Source organism: Mirounga leonina, unplaced genomic scaffold (genome assembly GCF_011800145.1).
Source record: "Mirounga leonina isolate KUSES-001 unplaced genomic scaffold, KU_Mleo_1.0 Mir_204, whole genome shotgun sequence".
Lineage (NCBI taxonomy): Eukaryota > Metazoa > Chordata > Mammalia > Carnivora > Phocidae > Mirounga > Mirounga leonina.
The window spans coordinates 3,416,500-3,428,367 of record NW_023270513.1 but is presented as its reverse complement, the minus strand read 5'-3'; positions in this window follow the sequence as shown (position 1 = coordinate 3,428,367).

The window sequence follows — 11,868 nt, the reverse complement described above, 5'->3', positions numbered from 1 at the left end:
ATTCTATTCGATCAGGCTATTCAGGATCCACCTTGCAGGATTGCCCCGAGGATTACATGAAATAATGTACAGAAAGTGCTGGGCACAGAGGAGACACTCAAGAAATGTTATTAGCGTATACATAGCAGTTTCCTGACTATAAAAAGGAAGGCACATTTTTTTTTCTTCTTTCCATTCTAAGTTAACGAAGCCTCATGCCCTTGCATCAAAGTTTCTGTAGTTACAATATATTGTAATATATTATAATCAGGAATAGTCAAAATCTCGTCTCTTACCCAATTGCCTTTTAACTGACCAAACGATTCCTGACATTCAGGTGTCTCAACTTCTTTATCAAGCCCTTTCTCAGCCAAGACATGAGTAACGGATTTATTGGATTAAACTGGATTTCAAATTTGTGGCAATAACCCATGCCATCTGCTGCTTTTTGTATGGGTTGCTTCACTTCCCAATCATCTCAGCTATACCTTAAATAAGTAGGAGTCTACTATTGCAAACTATCTAGCACCAAATAATCACTTCGAGCAGTCAAAATGGACGTTTGCTCAACTTCTTAGTGAGCCCAGTTCCTGGAGTTACCTCAAGAAGTCTCCAAACATCCCAGGTGAATTTCCATTTTTACATTAAAAATGGCCATCTCAGGGGTGCCTGGGTGGCGCAGTCGGTGAAGCAGCTGACTCTTGGTTTCGGCTAGGGTCATGATCTCCAGGTCGTGGGATCGAGCCCTGAGTCAGGCTCCGTGCTCAGCGCAGAGTCTGCTTGAGACTCTCTCCCCTCTCCCTCTGCCCTTCTCCTGCTCGTGCATGCTTGCGTGCTCTCTCTCTCAAATAAATAAAACATTTTTTAAAAAGATTCTCTGGGGTGCCTGGGTGACTCGGTTAAGCATCTGCCTTCGGCTCAGGTCATAATCCCAGGGTCCTGGGATTGAGCCCCACGTCGGGCTCTCTGCTCAGCAGGGAGTCTGCTTCTCCCTCTCCCTCTGCCACTTCCCCTGCTTGTGCTCTCTCTCTCTCTTTCTGTCAAATAAAATAAATAAAATCTTTAAAGAAAATTAAAAAGATCCTCTCTCTCCCTCTGCCCCCCCCTAAAAAATTGCTATGTCATCACTATATTCAATTGCAAGATCATACATTCCAAACAAAGTACAGTTGACCCTTAAACAATGCAGGGGTTAGGGGCTCTGAGCCCCCATGCAGTTGAAAATCTGTGTATAAATTTTGACTCCCCCAAAACTTAACTAATAGCCTACTGTTGACCAGAAACCTTAACAATAACATAAACAGCCGATTCATATATATTTTATATGTTATATATGTATTATGCATTGTCTTCTCATAATAAAGTAAGTTAGAGAAAAGAAAATGTTACTAAAAATCATAAGGAAGAGAAAATATATTTACAGTACTGTGCTGTACTTACGGAAAAATAATTGTGTATAAGTAGACCCATGCCGTTCAAACACATGATCAGGTTTCAACTGTATATATCACAATCACATAAACCAATTATATATATCCTATTGGTTCTGCTTCTCTGACTGAACCGTGACTGATACAGACCACTACCTCTCACTCCCCAGGGCCTCACCATTACTATTTGTCTTGAAACCATCACAAATAATCTCAACATGGCTTTTATCTATTTATGTCGGTCACCCTAATACTCCCAAGTCATTTCTCTCATTAAGTGTAGTCACACAGCTTTGTATATCGCTTTTATGACTCCATATCCCTCCTGCCCGACGTCTGAAACCCTTCCACCATGCTTTGTAGAATTCGTGGACAGTTATCAAATTCCCCTGTATCTGCAACTGTGTCTCTGTATATCCCCTTCATCTTCTCCATTAACTGAAGTCAGACTCTGCGGTCCTTAGTGTCCCCGCCTCTTAAATGGTGCTGTCTTCTCTCCCACACCTCTAGCAAAAACAAGGCCTGGAAATGGAAAAGGTGTCCTCCTTGTTGTTACTTCCAGGACATTCTCCTCCCTCCTCAAAAACAACCCCCCGCTTTGAATCTCCTGTCCTCAGATTATATCACTCGCTATCTGTCCTCAGGGTGATTACTGACCCCTGGATCACTCATACTTACTCCTTGAAGATTTTAGCACCTGGTTCACTGTTACTCCCTGTAACACTATTCCTGTCCTAATTCTTGGTTATTTCAGTATCCATATAGATGATCTCAGTGATAGTCTGGCCTCTCCGTTCCTTGACCTCCTCTCCCCTAAATGTCTTCTCCTCCACTCTACTTTATCCACTAACCCACTAACCCACATGGCCATACCACTGACCTTATAATTACTAACACAAAACAAAACAAACAAAAAACTATTCCCCTCTTTTCTCAACTTCGGCATCCCACTTTTCAACTAACACTTTCTCCTTTCTAACTCATGTTTATCGTTCCTCCACCTTAACAGTACTTTGGCCCCACTCATTAAACCTCCTACTCCCACTTCCCTCCATGTCCTCACTTCCCTCCCTGCCCAGCTTAAATTTCATGGTCAATCATTATATTAATTCCTCTACATGTGCTCTCAATGATTTGAGATTTTCTTTTCTAATAAATATTTAATGCTATAAATTTCCTGCTAAGCACTGCTTTTGCTACATCCCACAAATTTCAATATGTTTTCTTTTCATTTTTATTTAATTAAAAATATTATTAAATTTGCCTTGAGAACTTCCTTTGACCCCTGGGTTATTTAGAAGTATACTTTTCAAGTTCCAAAAACTTGGGGATTTTCCAGATATCTTTCTGGTAGTAATTTCTAGTTTAATTCCAATATGGTCTGATTTGTATGATTTCTACTATTTTAAATTTGTCAAGTGTTGCTCATGGCCCAGAATATGCTCTAACTTCATGATTGTTCTGTGTGCACTTAAGATTTGTCTTGTGTTGGGTGGAGTCCCTAAGTGTCAGCTGGGTCAAGTTGGTTGATAGCGTTCTTCATGTTATCTATATCTTCACTGGCTTTCTGCCTACTTGTTCTCTCAATTATTGAGAGAGGAATGGTGGATTCTCCAACTATAATTGTGGATTTGTCTATTTCTCCTTTAAGTTCTGTGAGTTTTCGCCTCATGAATTTCAAAGCTCTCTTATTAAGTACATACATATTTAGGATGGTTATATCATCTTGAAAATTGACACCTTTAACATTATGCGATGTCCCTTTTTATCACTGAACATATTCACTGCTCGGAACTTGGCTTTCTCTGAAATTAACATAGCTCGTTCAACTTTCTTTAAATAATATCTGTGTGGTATATCTTTCTCCCATTTTACTTTTAATTTATTTCTTTATATTTAAAGTGGGTTTCTTGTAGACAGCATGTAGTTGAGTTGTGGTTTCTAATCCAGTCTGAAGATCTCTGTCTTTTTCTTTTTTTTTAAGTAAGCTCCACGCCCAACGTGGAACTTGAACTCGTGACCCAGAGATCAAGAGTCACATGCTTTACACACTGAGCCATCCAGGCGCCTCTGACAATCTCATCTTTTAACTGGTGTGTGTAGATTGTTCGATTTAACATGGTTATTGACATGTCTGAAATACAGTCTATCATCTTGCTAGCTGATATCAATTTGTTATGTCTTGTCTTTGTTTTTTCTCTTCTGTTTCTTTCTTCTCTTGGGTTAATTGATCACTTTTTGGAATTATTTTTTGTAGTAAAAGATATATGGCATAATATTTATGATTTTAACAGTTCTAAGTGTACAATTCACTGGCATTGATTATATCCACAATATTGTGCAACCATTACCACTGTATGTTTCCAGAACTTTTTCATCACCTAAGACAAATACCCTGTAACCATTAAGCAATAACTCCCCATTTCCTCCATGCCCAAGCCCCAGGTAACCTTTAATCTACTTTCTTATCTATATGACTTTGCCAATTCTAGAGATTTCAGATAGGTGGAATCATACAGTATTTGTCCTCTTGTGTCTGGCTTCTTTCACTTAGCAGAATGTTTTCAAGGTTCATCCATGTTGTAGCGTGTTTCAAAACTCCATTGCTTTTATTGGCTGAATAATATTCCATTGCATTATGTATCACACTGTGTTTATCCATTCATCTGTTAATGGACACTGAGTTGTTTCCACCTTTGGCTATTGTGAATAATCCTGCAATGAACATTGGTTTAAAAGTGTCTCTTTGATACTTTTTTTTTTTTTTCAGTTCTTTTGGGTATATTCCTAGGAGTGGAATTGCTGGGTCATATGGCAACTCTATGTTTTACCTTTTAAGGAACTACTAGACTGTTTTCCACAGCAACTACACCATTTTACATTCCCACCAGCAATGTATGAGGGTCCAATTTCATCATATAATTGCCAACACTTTTTATTTTGTTTGGTTTTTTTTAAGATTTTATTTATTTATTTGACACAGAAAGAGAGACAGCAAGAGAGGGAACACAAGCAGGGGGAGTGGGAGAGGGAGAAGCAGGCCTCCCGCCGAGCAGGGAGCCCAATGCGGGGCTTGATCCCAGGACCTTGGGATCATGACCCGAGCCGAAGGCAGTCGCTTAACGGAATGAGCCACCCAGGCGCCCCTTCTGTTTGTTTTTTCTATGATAGCCATCCTGGTAGGTGTGAAATGGGATCTCATTGTGATTTTGATTTGCATTTCCCTAATAACTAATAATGTTGAACATCTTTCCATGTATTATCTGGCCATATGTATATCCTCTCTGGAGAAATGCTTTCCCCATGTTCAATAGGGCTGTCTTTTCACTGTTGAGTTATAGGAGTTCTTTATATACTCTGGATATTAAACCCTTATCAGATATAAGATTTGCAAATATTTTCTTCCATTCTTTAGTTTTTCTTTTCACTTTCTTCATAATATTCTTTGATGTTCAAAAATTGTAATTTTGGTCAAGTCCAATTTATTTTCCCTTTTGTTACCCAAGTTTCTGATGCTATATCTAAGAATGCATCGCTAAATCTAAGATCGTGAAGATTTATTGTTATGTTTTCTTCTAAGGTTTTTTATAGTTTTAGCACTTATATTTAGGTCTTTGATCCATTTGGAGTTAATTTTTGTATATGGTATGAGGTAGGGGTCAAAGTTCATTCTTTTGCATGTGGATATCTCATTTTCCCATTACCATCTGTTAGAGTCTTCATTCCCCCACTGAATGGTCTTCACACCCTTGTTGAAAATCAATTGATCATAGGTATGTCAGTTTATATCTGGACTCTCAATTCTATTCTATTTTTCTATACATCTATCCTTACCCCAGGATTACATTGTTTAATTACTATAGCTCTGTAATGAGCTTTGAAATTGGTAACTGAGTCCTCCAACTTTATTTCCTTTTAAAGATTGTTTTGGTTATTTGGAGTCTTTTGCAGTTCCATACGAATTTGAGGATTGGCTTTTCCATTTCTACAAAAAACGTCACTGGAATTTTGATAGAGATTGCATTCAATCTGTAGATTGCTTTAGAAAGTACCGGCATCTTAACAATATTAAGTCTTCCAATCCATGAACATGGGTTGTGTTTCCATTTATTTGGGTCATAGTTAATTTATCTCAGGAATGTTTTGTAGTTTTCAGTGTATAAGTATTTAACCTCCTTGGTTAATTTTTTCCTAGATGTTTCATTCTATTAGATGCTATTTTAAATGGAATTGTTTTCTTAATTTCCCTTTTGGATTTTTCATTGCTGGTATAGAAAGACAACTAGTTTTTGATTGTTGATTTTGTATATTGCATCTTTTCCAAATTTATTAGCTCTAGCAGTTTTTTTTAGGATTCTTTGGGATTTTCTTTACATAGGGTCATGTTATCTGGCTCTAGAGATAATTCACTTCTTCTTTTCTAATTTGTATATTTTTTATTTATTCTTCCACCTAATTGCTCTGGCTAGAATTTACAGTATAATGTTAAATAGCAGTGGTGAAAGTGGACATTCTTTTTTAAAAAATTTTATTTTATTATGTTATGTTAGTCACCATACAATACATCATTAGTTCTTGATGTAGTGATCCACGATTCATCGTTTTCGTATAACACCCAGTACTCCATGCAGTACGTGACCTCCTTAATACCCATCACCGGGCTAACCCATCCCCCTACCCCCTTCCCCTCTAAAAGCCTCAGTTTGTTTCTCAGAGTCCATAGTCTCTCATGGTTCATCTCTCCCTCTAATTTCGCCCCTTTCATTTTTCCCTTCATTCTCCTAATGTCCTCCATGCTATTCCTTATGCTCCACAAATAAATGAAACCATATGATAATTGACTTTCTCTGCTTGACTTATGTCACTTAGCATAATCTCCTCCAGTCCCATCCATGTTGATGTAAAAGTGGGGTATTCATCCTTTCTGATGGCTGAGTAATATTCCATTGTATATGTGGACCACATCTTCTTGATCCATTCATCCGTTGAAGGGCAGGCATCTCAGCTCTTTCCACGGTTTGGCTATTGCAGACATTGCTGCTATGAACATTGGGGTGCATATGGCCCTTCTTTTCACTACATCTGTGTCTTTGGGGGAAAGACCCAGGAGTGCAATTGCTGGGTCATAGGGTAACTCTATTTTTAATTTTTTGAGGCACCTCCACACTGTTTTCCAAAGTGGCTGTACCAAACTTGCATTCCCACCAACAGTGTAAGAGGGTTCCCCTTTCCCCACAGCCTCTCTAACATTTGTTGTTTCATGCCTTGTCAATTTTTGCCATTCTAACTGGTGTAAGGTGGTATCTCAATGTGGTTTTGATTTGAATGTCCCTGATGGCTAATGATGATGAACATTTTTTCATGTGTCTATTAGCCATTTGTATGTCTTCTTCAGATAAGTGTCTGTTCATGTCTCCTGCCCATTTTTTGACTTGATTATCTGTTTTTTGGGTATTGAATTTGAGAAGTTCTTTATAGATCTTGGAAAGTGGACATTCTTATCTTTTTTTATTAAGATTTTTTTTATTTGTTTATTTGTCGGAGAGAGAGAGAGTGCACAAGCAGGGGGAGGGAGAAGCAGGCTCCCTGCTGAGCAAAGAGCCCGATGCAGGACTTGATCCCAGGATCCTGGGATCATGACCTGAGCCGAAGGCAGATGCTTAACCGACTGAGCCACCCAGGCGACCCTGGACATTCTTATCTTGTTCTTGATCTTAGGGAGAAAGCTTCCAGGGTTTTATCATGAATATGATGTTAGCTGTGTGTTATAAGGTTTTGTAACCCACACTTTTTATTCAACACTGTATCATACACATGTTTCCAAAAAGCAAAAACATTTTTGTGTTTAATATATCCAAGAAATAAATGACAAGTTTGAGAATCAGATACAGCCGAAGAAAGAATCAGTAAACTCAAAGATAGGTTAGAAAAATATCCAGAATGAAACTCAGAGGGACATAAATATGGAAAACACAGAAGAAAGTGTAGAAGACAAAGGGATATAGTGTGAAAGTCTAATATATGTGTAATTGGATTCCCAGAAGGAGAAATGATGTGGCAGAAGCAGTGTTTGGAGAAATAAATTTCTAAAATTGAGAAAAGATATCCAGACATAGGTTTAAGAATCCCTAGAGCTTCAGACAATATAAATCAAAAGAAAAACAAATTTTGGCACTTTATAGTAAAACTGCTAGAAAAGAGAGAGAGAAACTCCTAAAAACATATAGAGAAACAGTATGGTAGTTTAACAAAATATTAAAAATAGAATTACCATATGATCCAGCAATTCCACTTCTGGGTATATACCCAGAAGAATTTTTTTAAAGATTTTATTTATTTATTTATTTATTTGACAGAGAGAGGGAGAGAGAAAACAAGCAGGGGGAGCAGCAGAGGGAGAGGGAGAAGCAGACTCCCCCACTGAGCAGGAAGCCTGATGTGGGACTCGACCAGGGCCCTGGGATCATGACCTGAGCCAAAGGCAGATGCTTAACCAACTGAGCGACCCAGGTGCCCCTACCCAGAAGAATTGAAAGCAGGATCTCAAAGAGAATTTATAAAATCATGTTTATAGCAGCACTATTCACAATAGCCAAAAGTTAGAAGTAACCCAAGTGTCCAGTGATGGATGAATGGATAAAATGCTGTATATTCATATAATGGAATATTTCTCAGCCTTAAAAAGGAAGGAAACTCTGACACATGCTGCAACATGGATAAACCTTGAGGACATTATGTTAAGTGAAATAAGCCAGTCACAAAAGACAACTACTGCATGATTCCACTATGAGGTACCAAGGAGAACCAAATTTATAGAGACAGAAAATAGGTTGGTTGCCAGGCTCTGGGGGGCAATGTTTAATAGATACAGACATTCAGTTTTGCAAAATAAAAAGAGTTCTGGAGATTGGTTGCACAATGTGAATGTGCTTAACACCAAAAAAACTGTATACTTAAAAATGGTTCAGATAGCAAATTTTATGATATGTAGATTTTAACACATTTTAACTTTTTTCTAATTCAAAACAATCCAGAGGAAAAAGAGTTTAACTTCAAAGGAGAAATAAACTAATAGCTGACTTCTCAGAAAAAATAAAAGCCAGAAAAGAGTGGAATAATAGTGTCAGAGTGCTGAAAGAAAATAAATGCCAACCCACAATTCTATGCCCAGCAAGAATATTTTTAAACAATTAAGTTGAAATGGCAACATTTTCAGACAAACAAAACCTGAGAGAATTCACCGTCAGTAGATCGGCACTAAAGGAAATACTAAAGGTTTTTCTTGAGGCATAAGGACAATGATTCTAGCTGAGAAGTCAGATTCAGGAATGAAGAAAATGAGAACTTGTAAATAAGGAGAGGAGGAGAGAAATTAAAAAAAGACTACTGTTACTAATAATGTCTTACGGGGTTTAAATATATGAAGAAAGTTGAAATGCATAATAATAGCATGTAAATCAGGAGGGGTGGTACATGGAACACGGAATTAAAGTGTCCTGGGCGGGGGGGCACCTGGGTGGCTCAGTCGGTTAAACGTCTGCCTTCAGCTCAGGTCGTGATCGCAGGATCCTGGGATCGAGCCCCGAATCGGGCTCCCTGCTCAGCGGGGAGCCTGCTTCTCCCTCTCCCTCTGCTGTTCCCCCTGCTTGTGCTTTCACTCGCTCTCTCTCCCTATCTCAAGTAAATAAATAAAATCTTAAAAAAATATATAAAGTGTCCTAGGTCTTAGCATTGAGACAATCAGTATATGAAAAAGTTCTCCATCTCATTAGGAACCAGAAAACGCAAATGTAAACCCCAACATAATACAGCTACATGTCCACCAGAATAGCTAAAATAAAACACTGACACTGCCTAGTTGGTGAGGATGTGGAAGTAGTGGAATTCTCTTATAACAAGTTCTTTCAGAAAGTCATATGTACAAAAAGTCACTCACATGGGGAAACCCAAAGATGTGTGCAAGAAGAGTTATGAGGCTCATTAATACTTACAAACTGGAAACAATTCAATTGCCCATCAACGGTAAAATGGGTAAGCAAATTATGGCATGTCCATACAGTGGAACACTTCAGAGCTGCAATGTCGATACAGTAGGCACTAGCCACACGGAGCTCCTTAAATTTAAATTAATTAAAATAGAATTTAAAAATCCAGTTCCTCAGTAGCTACATTAGCTACATTTCAAGTGTTCAGAAGCCTCATGTGATTAGTGGCTATCATGTTGTACAAAATAGACACAGAACATTTCCATCATCATAAAATTATTATCAGGGGATACCTGGGTGGCTCAGTCGGTTAAGCATCTGTCTTCGGCTCTCGTCATGATCCCGGGGTCCTGGGATCAAGCCCCACATTGGGCTCCTGGCTCAGCGGGGAGCCTGCTTCTCCCTCTCCCTCTGCCTGCCGCTCCCCCTGCTTGTGCTCTGTGTGTGTGTGTGTCAAATAAATAAATAAAATCTTTAAAAAGAAGAGAGAGAGAATAATGTTTACCAGTGTTCCCTGAAGGGGCGCCTGGGTGGCTCAGTTGGTTGAGCGACTGCCTTCGGCTCAGGTCATGATCCTGGCTCGGCAGGGAGCCTGCTTCTGCCTCTGACCCTCCCCCCTCTCATGTGCTCTCTCTCTCTCATTCTCGCTCTCTCAAATAAATAAATAAATCTTTAAAAAATAAAAACAAAAAACCCCACAAAAAACAAAACAAAACAGTGTTCCCTGAAACTGCCCATAAGACTCTAACGAAAAACAAAGAAGTGATTACCATGAAAGTTAGGATAATTGTTACTTTGGAGGGAAGGGAAAGGCAAACTGAGAAGGGACACAAGGAAAGCCTCTGAGTACTGGTAATGTTCTATTTCTTGACTTGTGTGGTGGTGGTTCCAAAGGTGTTTGCTTTATGATCATCCACTGAGTTTGGTGGTCATCTTATGTACATTACCTTTCACAATAAAAAAACTTAGAAAATGAAAGAAGAGTACTCCAAATTTGAAATCACTAAACAGTGTGTGGTGGAAGAGTGTGTGATCAAATACTGTTGACACAAATGCAACTTCCAGTCAGCAAGTTAGTGTTTCAAAATGTAATATTAATGAACTTTCAGGGATCCTATGGTATTTGAATAAGATCTCCAATATGAAAGGGACCAAAACAAACAGCAAAGTAGAATCCAGAGGAAGTAGATATAATATGAGGAACAGAAAAAAATACTTTTTATAAAACCATAAACCCCAAGACCTCTAAATAATATCCTAGAGAAATGAGAGAAGATACTGCATCCATGCTCTAAAAGAGGAACAGAAAATAAAAAGAACTTGCGGAAACTAAAATAGAAGAATGGAGATTTAAAACAAACAAACAACAAGCCTCAATGAAAGGTTGAAAACTAAAGTTTCAGAGGTATCCCAGAAACCATGGAAAGAGAACAGTGAGATGGATAATGGAAGAGAAAAGATAAGAAAATTTCATGCTCAATCTCAAAAATCCAGTCTGCTGGTCTAGGAATGGTGTTTTTGGCTCTATGACATGTGGAGAGCTTGCCAGCATGGAAATGCTAGCAGTTCTAAAAGAAGAGAGAAAAGAAAATGCTGGAGAGAAAAAATTAAGACAATGCTATAGACTGAATGTTTGTGTCCCCCAAAATTCAAAGGTTAAAACTTAAGCCCCAGTGTGATAGTATTTGAAGTTGAGGTTTCTAGGAAGTGATTAGATGATGAGGGTGGAGCCCTCACAGATGGGATTAGTGCCCTTATAAAATAGACCTCAGTGAGCTCCCTCGCCCATTCAGTCACGTGAGGACACAGTAAGAAGACATTGTCTGTGAACCAGGAAGTGGGCCCTCACTAGTTACCAAATCTGCTGATGCCTTGATCTTGGACAGTCCAGCCTCCAGAACTGTGGGAAATAAATCTGTGTCATTTATAAGCCACCCAGCCTATGGTATTCTATTACAACAGCTCAAATTGACTAAGTAGAAAATTTCCTGGAATGGAAGGACACACATCTTCAGGCTGAAAGGGTATACCTACTAAGTACACAACAAAATGCACATCATAAAAAAGTCAGTCACCAAATCAAATATTTCCAAATTTCAGGAATACAGAAAATATATCGCTATTGGTCAAATAGGGGGGGAAATGGTACTATGGATAGGTCAATGCACATAAATTGAACAACTTATAAGAAACAGACCAATATCTTGAAAACCTCAAATTATCAAAAATTATCCAATATTGAATAGATAACTTGGATACTCCTATAAAGAAACTAAATTCATAGCTAAATATCTTCCAAAAAAGAAAACTACAGGCCCAGATGGTTTCACTGGTGAATTCTACCATACATTTAAAGAATTAACATCAATTTTACAAAACCTCTTCCCCAAAAAAGAACAGGAGAGAACAGCTTCCAACTCCTTTCATGAGACCAGCATTACCTTGACACCAAAACCAAAGACAAACAAATAAAA